We start from the raw sequence: 8706 nt of genomic DNA, 5'->3' as shown, positions 1-8706 counted from the left end.
GAGTTCAGAGTGGTACCCCACTTTCAAATCCATGAAACATAGGAATACTCACCCCAAAGAGACAAAAGCTCTGACAAACCTAGACAGCATATTAAAAAGCAGAGACATTACTTTGCCAACAAAGGTCCGTATTGTCAGAGCTATGGTTTTTCCAGTAGTCATGTACGGATTTGAGAGTTGGATCATAAAGAAGGCTGAGAGTCGAAGGATTGATGCTTTCAAATTGCGGTGTGGGAGAAGGCTTTTGAGAGTCCCTTGGGCAGCAAGGAGATCAAAGTAATCAATCCTAAAGGAAATCAACCCTGAATATTCATTGGAAGGACTGATGCTGAAGCTGAAGCTCCAGCACTTTGGCGGCCACTTGATGTGAAGAGCTGACTCATTGGAAAAGACCCTGATGCTGGGAAAGATGGCGGGCAAGAGAGGGGGGCAGCAGAGGATGAGACGTTAGGAGGGCATCACTGACTCAATGGATACGAGTTTGAGCAAACTCCAGGAGATAGTGAAGGACAGGGAAGCCTGGTGTGCTGCAGTTCATGGGGTTGCAGAATCAGACGCAGCTTAGCGACTGAACGACAACAAAAGAGACAGAGATTTGACAATCCAGGTGGAGTTTCATTGCGCAAAATTTCAGCTTGGATTTTGGTGCCTAGAAAGGTATGAGAAAATTCTGAGATTCAGAGCTTTTCGCATTTCAGGATTTGGATCAGTGAGGTGGTTTGTTTTACGGTCAGCACGGCTGTTTACAACCTGAAGCTCCGCCCTCGGGGCTGCATTTCCATCACTCTTCTCTCCCCGACCCCTCCAGCCCCCCAGCCTCCCAGACAATACACAGGACAGCTGTCTCTGTGTTTCCTGGCTTTCTTCCTGGGTATCCGACAGAAAATAAAATCTCGCCTCTGCTAATGACTGCCCTGTGGTCTTGCTGAAGCCCCAATTACTCCGCCTATAAAGTGGAGGCAATAACTGCGCCCATCTCGAAGGGCTGTTGCAGGATCACATGCAGTCTAGGCTTGGAATCGGTTTAACAGCCAGCCTGGACTGCTGTTATTAATAAATACTGTTATTATTATTGTTGTTGTTTTGCATGGCCCTGGGTTCATCAGAGTGAACTCACAAATGAACACCCTCATGCTACAGTCCCCTGCCAAGTTTGGAGGAGCTTCTGTGGATCCCCAGTTTATTTCTCAGCCGTAAATTCCCCCTTTCACTCCTCATACCCTCTGGGCTCCAGTCACCCCGGAGTTCCTCATTCCCGTTCCTGGTCTGTGAGCTCTGCTTGCACAATCACATTTTTGGCTCCCATGCTCCCTCATATGGTTTTCCAGGAGTCATGTACGGATGTGAGAGTTGGACCATAAAGAAGGCTGAGCGCTGAAGAATTGATGCTTTTAAGCTGTGGTGCTGGAGAAGACTCTTGAGAGCCCCTTGGACAGCAAGGAGATCAAACCAGTCAACCCTGAAAGAAATCAACCCTGAATACTCGTTGGAAGGACTGATGCTGAAGCTCCAATACTTTGGCCATCCAATAGTTTGATGTGAAGAGCTGACTCATTGGAAAAGACCCTGATGCTGGGAAAGATTGAGGGCAGGAGGAGAAGGGGGCAACAGAGGATGAGATGGTTGGATGGCATCACTGACTCAATGGACATGAGTTTGAGCAAGCTCCAGGAGATGGTGAAGGATAGGGAAGCCTGGCATGCTGCAGTCCATGGGGTCGCAAAGACCCGACAGAGTAAACAATGAACAACGATGCTCCCTTCAGCCTAGAATTCTCATCTGCATCTTCACATGTTCTAGAACTTTCGTCCCTCTATTAGGGAGAAGGTCACCTGTCCGGCACAAAGATGGCGCTCATGAACGAACCCCCTGGTGTCTATGGTTTCCTGGGGGCAGGAGTGTCTCCACAGCCTCCCAGCACATGGCTTCTCATGGTGGGGTGGGGTGGGGTCACAGCTGCGGGGAGGGAGTGAAGGGGCTTGAGCGAAGCCAGCTCCAGCCAGGCCCGCCCATCACCACCTGGAAACAAAGCGCAGCCTGGCTCTCCGGGCCGTCCACGCAGAGAGGGGGACCAATGGCCTCGCCTTTCAAGCAGAATAAAGCCTCCTTCCTGAGGTCTGCCCCCCTGCCCACACCATCTCTCTCCTTCCCTGCCCGCCCCGAGGCTCCAGCTGCTCTGGCCAAGCTCCGTCCCACGCCGGGCCTGGCTGTCCAGAACCTTCCCAGGCCTGAGGTGTTGGCCCCACGAGCTTCTAGCTGGGGTCCTGGAGCATCGGCCCAGATGTACGCTTCCTATCTTGTGGCTGCATGTGGTCCCCGTCACAACCACTCAACTCTGCTTTGCAGAGGGGAGCTGCAGACACAGGGGTGTGCCTGTGTTTCCATCTACATTGAATGGAAAATGTTCTATAGTTGTTCTGCCTCACAAACGGTTTTTCTTTGGATGTTTTTTAATTAAATTGTTTTCAAGCATTAAAATGATTTATAAACCAATCTCAGCTCATAGCTGTGCAAAAACGGGCAGCTGATTTGATCCACAGTCTGTAGTTTATTGCTTCATTCTCATTTTAGAAGGAAGCATCCTTGTTGGTGCTGCCCAGGAGGCTCAGTGGTAAAGTATCCTACTCCAGCGCGGGAGCCGCAGGAGACACAGGTTTGATCCCTGGGTCGGGAAGATCCCCTGGAGGAGGAAATGACAACCCACTCCAGTGTTCTAGCCTCGGGAATCTCATGGACAGAGGAGCATGGCAAGCTACGGTTCATGGAGTTGCAAAGAGTCAGAGGCTACTGAGCACACACACAAATCCTATGTGCCAAAGATGAGCGTTTGCCTAAAGGGAGATGGCAAGTTCTCATGCACTTTTGCTTCTGTTTTTGTAATCTTTGGCAAATAATTGCATTAAGTCTGTCTGTTGTTCTGATTTTAATTTTTTTAAATTTATTTATTAAACTAGCCCCCCAGGCTCCTCTCTCCATGGAATTCTGCAGGCAAGAATACTGGAATGGGTTGCCATTTCCTTCTTCAGGGGATCTTCCCTGCCCAAGGATCAAACCTGGGTCTCATGCATTGCAGGTGGACTCTTTACCATCTTAACCACTAGGGAGGCTCCATTATAGTTGACTTATGATATCGTGTTAGTTTCAGATGTATAGCTTCAGATTCTTTTCCATTGTAGGTTATTACAAGATATTGGATAGAGTTCCCTGAGCGACACAATAATTCGTTCTTGCCTATTTTATACATAGTAATGTGTATCTGTTAATCCTATGCTCCTAATTTATCCCCCCTCCTTCCCCTTTGGTAACCAGAAGTTTGTTTTCTGTGAATCTGTTTCTGTTTTATAAATACGTTGATTTGTATTATTTTTCTAGATTCCACATATAAGTGGTATCATATGATATTTGTCTTGTTCTGCCTGACTTACCCCATTTGGTAGGATCATTTCTACGTCTGTCCATGTTGCTGCTGATTTGCATTTTCTTAGTCACAGTGAGTCTGCCTGTTTTCATGTTTGTGTTCTTTGGTGGGGTTGTTCCCACATGGTGGGCTTGTCCTCCTGGGCTCAAGGCAGTGTACTCTCCCTGGGTACAATCCTAAGAGCCAGGGTCTACATACTCTTCTTTTGCCAGCCTTTCCCCCAGCGACCTTGACAATGAGTAGAGACCCTGCTGCTTCCCACCTGACAGGTGTGAGCAAGAAATAAACTTTTGTAGTTTTAAGCCTCTGAAGTCTTGGGAATGTTTGTTACTTCAGCATAACCCAGACTATGCATCTGTCAGCAGCCTGTATTTTATTTTTTTCAGTTGGGTTTTTTTTTTTTTTTGATCCCTGGTAGCTTTCTATTGACTTATCATATTTTTTCCTTATTTATTTTGCAGAGCTGTGGATGTGTTAAAAAATATTAACCCTTCTAGTGACGTGGTTATTTTGTCGCCAGCTGGAAATCTTAAAAGGCGATTGGCCCTAGGATTTTTCACTGCTGTCAGAAAGAAAGGCCGAGGTCCAATGGTTCTAAAACCAGGGTCATCATTTTTAGCATACCTCTTTCGACATTTTACTAACCGAGCACTCATGAGTCTGTTTCAACTTGCTAGATTACCTGTGGGTACCTGTTTCAACCACTTTATCTCAGCAGGTTCATGGGGCAGTTTCACAGTTCAAAGCTGAATATTGTACTTGCACTGGCCTGGAGACTTCCTTAAGAAATGATTTTTTAAAAACAACTGGGTTTGGCTGGAATGATGACAGCAGCTTTTTCCAGGACATGGCTCCATGAAAGAAATTTCTGAAAAATACTGCATCTGTGAAGCAGTTTCATGGCCAGAGAATTTGGGGAGACCCGCACGTGCCTTTGTGAAAACAGTTACGCAGGAGCATCATCGGCCCTGAGTGGGGGCGCCTGTCTAAGGCTGGTACCATGGGTTCCTTAGCCTCTTTGCCCAGACAACGCTTTCCCCCACAAAGCCATGAAAGAAGTATGTGGAACACCTTTAGGAAAAGATTATCTAAAGAGTAAGATTGGGGATCTCACCACCCATTAAACCAAGGCTTGGAGCAAAGTGTGAATTATTTTTAGAAGACCCCCAGGCCGTTGGCTAAGCCCCATCCCAAGATGGGTGGCCTTCCTTTTAGCTGTGAGGCTTGTTGGGCTGCCCTCCCTCCCCACCCCGGGGGACTGGGTTCCACAGGGAGCCGCCCCCGTTCTCTGCTGCTGGACGTTTGCCAAGCTCGAGCTTTGCACGGAAGACAGGTGATCTCGCTCACCCGGAGTCAGGGTTCTGAACTTGGCTGCACGTGAGAATCACTTGGGAGCTTTTAATGAAATCCTCATGTCTGGACCACACCCAGAGCAGATTAGATCAGAACTGGGGTGGATTCGGGGACCACGTCTCGCAAACTCCCAGGTGATTCAAGCCTGCAGCCAAGGGTAAACAGCAGATGCCAAGGCAGTGCCTCCCACTCACTCATGCCCCACCTGAGTGCTGGGGTTTTGTCCCATCTGGAAGAGGGGCAGGGACTTTGTAGAATCTTGAGGGGAGGGGGGCAGCATGGCTCGCGTTGGCTATGCCTCTCTCCTTCTGAGAAGCTGTGTTCAAACACAGCTTGCAGAAGCCTGGCCAGCAGACTGCTGCCTGCCTATCTGCCCAGGCTGACCCCTTGCACAGGGTCTTGGTGGTCCTCCTGTCCCCAGGAACACTTTAAGACAGAGACATCACTTTGTGCAGAGATACTGTCCAGCTGCTATGCAAGCAGGCATCATCAACTTGTCTTGACAAGAAAGTCCTCTTCTTTTTTAGCAGTAGCCACAGTCTAGCATCTCGCAAGCAGCTTGCTTCTGCCTCATCAGTTCAATGGCAGATTGCATTTCCCTTTTTGCATTGGCTGCCAGGGGACTCAGAATCAAACTTGCCACTGTATCAAACAGCACACACAGAGGACCTAACGGCACATATCGTGACCATGAATTTGACCTCTGTTCTGTTTTTAATTTTAATTGGAGATTAATTTCTGTACAATATTGTGTTAGTTTCTGCCATATGTCAACATGAATCAGCCATAGATATACATATATCCCCTCCTTATTACCATCCGTCCCACCTCCCACCACTACCCTTTAGGTTGTCACAGAGCACCAGGTTTGAGCTCCCTGCATCACACAGCAAATTCCCACTGGCTATTTACTTTACATGGAAATGTGTATGTTTCAATATGACTCTTTCAATTCGTCCCTCCCTGTCCTTTGCCCACCACGCCCACAAGCCTGCTCTCCGTGTCTGCCTCTCCACTGCTGCCCTGCAAACAGGTTCATCAGTCTCATCTTTCTAGGTTCCATATATATGCGTTAACATATGATATTTGTTTTTCTCTTTCTGACATGCTTCAGTCTGTATAATAAGTTCTAGGTTTGTCCAGCTTATACGCATGGACTCAAACGTGTTCCTTTTTGTGGCTGAGTAGTATTCCCCTGGATGCGCGTCCTGCGACGTCTTTGCCTCTGCCTCTGTTTTGTCTTCTGCGTCTGCCCTTTGTTTTCCTCACCAACTAACAGCCATGTCGTATTGTGCCTACTCTGGCCGCACCTGTCTCCCCAGTACAGGCCAGCCACTTGCCATGCAGAGTCGGCATTGCCCATTGGCCCTGGCCCGGCCGCCCCTGCCTCCCAGGCTCCTCAGTCTCAACACCCCTGGGGCTCCACACCACTCCCAGCCCTCCACTCCCTCCTCCAGGAGCCATCCCTGGTGGTCCTTGTTCAGCCAAAACCTCCCAGGATCACACAGATGACGTTGTCTTGTGGTCCTGTGGCCGCCTATCCACACAGCTCACTCCTGCTTCTGTGCACCTGCCCTGGGACCCAGCTCAGGACTTGCCCTCAGGGCCCTGGGAATGGTCTACGCGGCCTACTCCCAGGCTCTGGAGTCCTTGAGACTGCTACTTGCCCCGGAAGTCCTGTCTGTCTGTGGGCGGGGCCTGTGAACAGCCAGGGCATCTCAGGGTCCAAGGGGCTCCAGGAGGCTCAAGTCACACCAGTGCCCACGAGGCCACCAACTGGGCATCTTTGGCACAGAGCTGTGTTACTGACCAGGGTTCTTGGCCTCCTTAACCAATAGAAATTGATCAGAGGCCAGGCAGGAAATTCAGGCAAGGCTTTATTGGGGACCCTGCTGCAGCAGGGGGAGTGAGAACAAGCGACAGGTTTCCTTGCTCCCTCCCCAGGGTTGGGAGGGATGGCTGGTTCCTTACATGGGGCGAGGGTAGGGGTGTACTCAGGAGTCGGTGTGGAGGCGTGGCTTAGGTGGTCTGCCCACCTCTTTGTGGCGCTGTGTGAAGGGGACATGCACGGTACCCTGCTTTTACTTCTAAATCTTCAGAAGTGGCAGTTTGGCTTTTGGCCTTTCTGTTTCTTGTCCAGAATTTGTCCCAACCAGGCATGCAGGCAGTCATTTTTAGTCCCTTATAGTTTCTTTGTATTTTGTTGCAGGTCCCAGCCTGTCTCACCTGGGCCCCACTACTTAGGAGCTGTGTGACTCTGGGCAACCCCCATCCCCTCTCTGAGCCTCCCCTTTCCCCTAAGCAGGATGGGTAAGAAGACAGCCAACCAGGCACCACGCAACGAGCTCTCAGGAGACACCAGCTCCTGTTGTCCTGTGGCGGGGGGGGTCCCTTGGGGGCAACAGCCCATCCCTCTGCTCCTCAGAGACTGTCCAGGCAGAGGACCCTGGGGGCCCACACTCTGGGAGCTAGGGGTGGGGAAAAGGCAGCCGCAGGGTGAGAGATGAGTGGAAACAGGATCTGGAACCAAGGGGCGAGCCACACAGATTCCCGCTAGGCCTCTGTTTGCCCACCTGCCCAATGGGACTGCAGCAGGACTCACCTTGCCGGGTGAGGTGGAAAGGGGCAGACGATGCTGAGGCCGCCGGCTCAGTTGACGTGTGATGACTTGGGGGCGGGGTTGCTCTGGGATTTCTGACCCACTTTCCCAGGTACTCATCCTCCTCGCCCCACAGCTGGAGGGTTTCCAAGTTCCCCCTCACTCAGTCTCTGTGTCCTGGACATTCTGGAATCTCTGAGACCAGCGTGGACCCGTTTCCTCTGCTCCAACTGGAGATGCAGGCTGGCCTGGCCCTGCAGTGTCAGCTGCCGGGACAGCTGGCTCCAGAGGCTGTTGCCATGGAAACCCAGACTGATGTTCTCCTAAACAGCTGAATTATTTGTGGTTTCCCTGCCTAGTGTCCCAGCCGAGCAGGCCAGGACGGTGGCTGGGGAGGGGTAGGGGCTGAGAGCAGCCTCTAGGAAGGATCCCCTTCTAGGGCCCTCAGGCCTGCCTTGGCCTTCTCCGCAGGGAAATGATCCAAAGACACTGAGATTTTGGGAGAGGGGGGAAGGGTGTGATTGGAAAAAATGTGCTGAGGTCATCAGGTTTGCTTCCAAAAGCGCTTCTGTGGGAGGGTATGGGGCCAGCGAGCTCCTCCAGAGTTGCTGGGGGAGCTTTCTCATTGGTAATGGTGCCCACTCCCAGTTACGCCTCTGGCAATGGGTGCCCCGAGGGAGCCCTGGACCCGTGTACAGGACACGGAGCCAAGGCTGCTTTGATTAGCTCATCCCAGCTCTGCCTCTGATTGGCTGCCTGACCCACAGCTCTCAGTGCCTCTCAGAGCCTTGGTTTGCTTATCTGTGAAACGGGAACAGCATTGCTCACACCACCCAGGCTCAGGTGAGAAGGTCTGAGTGAGGGCTTCTGAAAGCCAGAGCAACTGCCTCCTCTGAAGGGTTTTCCCATGGGGCACCAGGCGTTTTGGGAATGAAGAGAATTGTGCAGCGCCTCCAGATCTGAGACACGCAGCTACTTTGCTTTTAAGCTCAGACTGAAACTGGACAGATTCAGACCTGGACACCTTACTCCGTAGACAGCTGAGCAGGGTCTGCAAAGGGAACGGCCATTGGAAATGAGTCAGATGGTGAATCTATGGGTGGCGGGGCACCCACAGTGCAGGCTTGGAAGCAACCAGGGTGGCCACGGAGGGCCGCCAGCCAGACCCCACGTGAAACTGGGAGTGACGGGTGGCTGACTGGCATGTGTAGGGATGGGCTCATGAGCTGCACCGTCGCTCAGAAGCCCTTCCAGCAGGGAGAGGAAAGCGGCTTTAAACGGCAGGGAACTGCACATTCTAGTCAGGATAGCCAATAAAGCACACGCGGCACCCCCC

The sequence above is a fragment of the Bos javanicus genome, chromosome 29 (genome assembly GCF_032452875.1).
Source record: "Bos javanicus breed banteng chromosome 29, ARS-OSU_banteng_1.0, whole genome shotgun sequence".
In the NCBI taxonomy this organism is placed as follows: Eukaryota; Metazoa; Chordata; class Mammalia; order Artiodactyla; family Bovidae; genus Bos; species Bos javanicus.
This window is presented reverse-complemented; position numbering follows the sequence as displayed.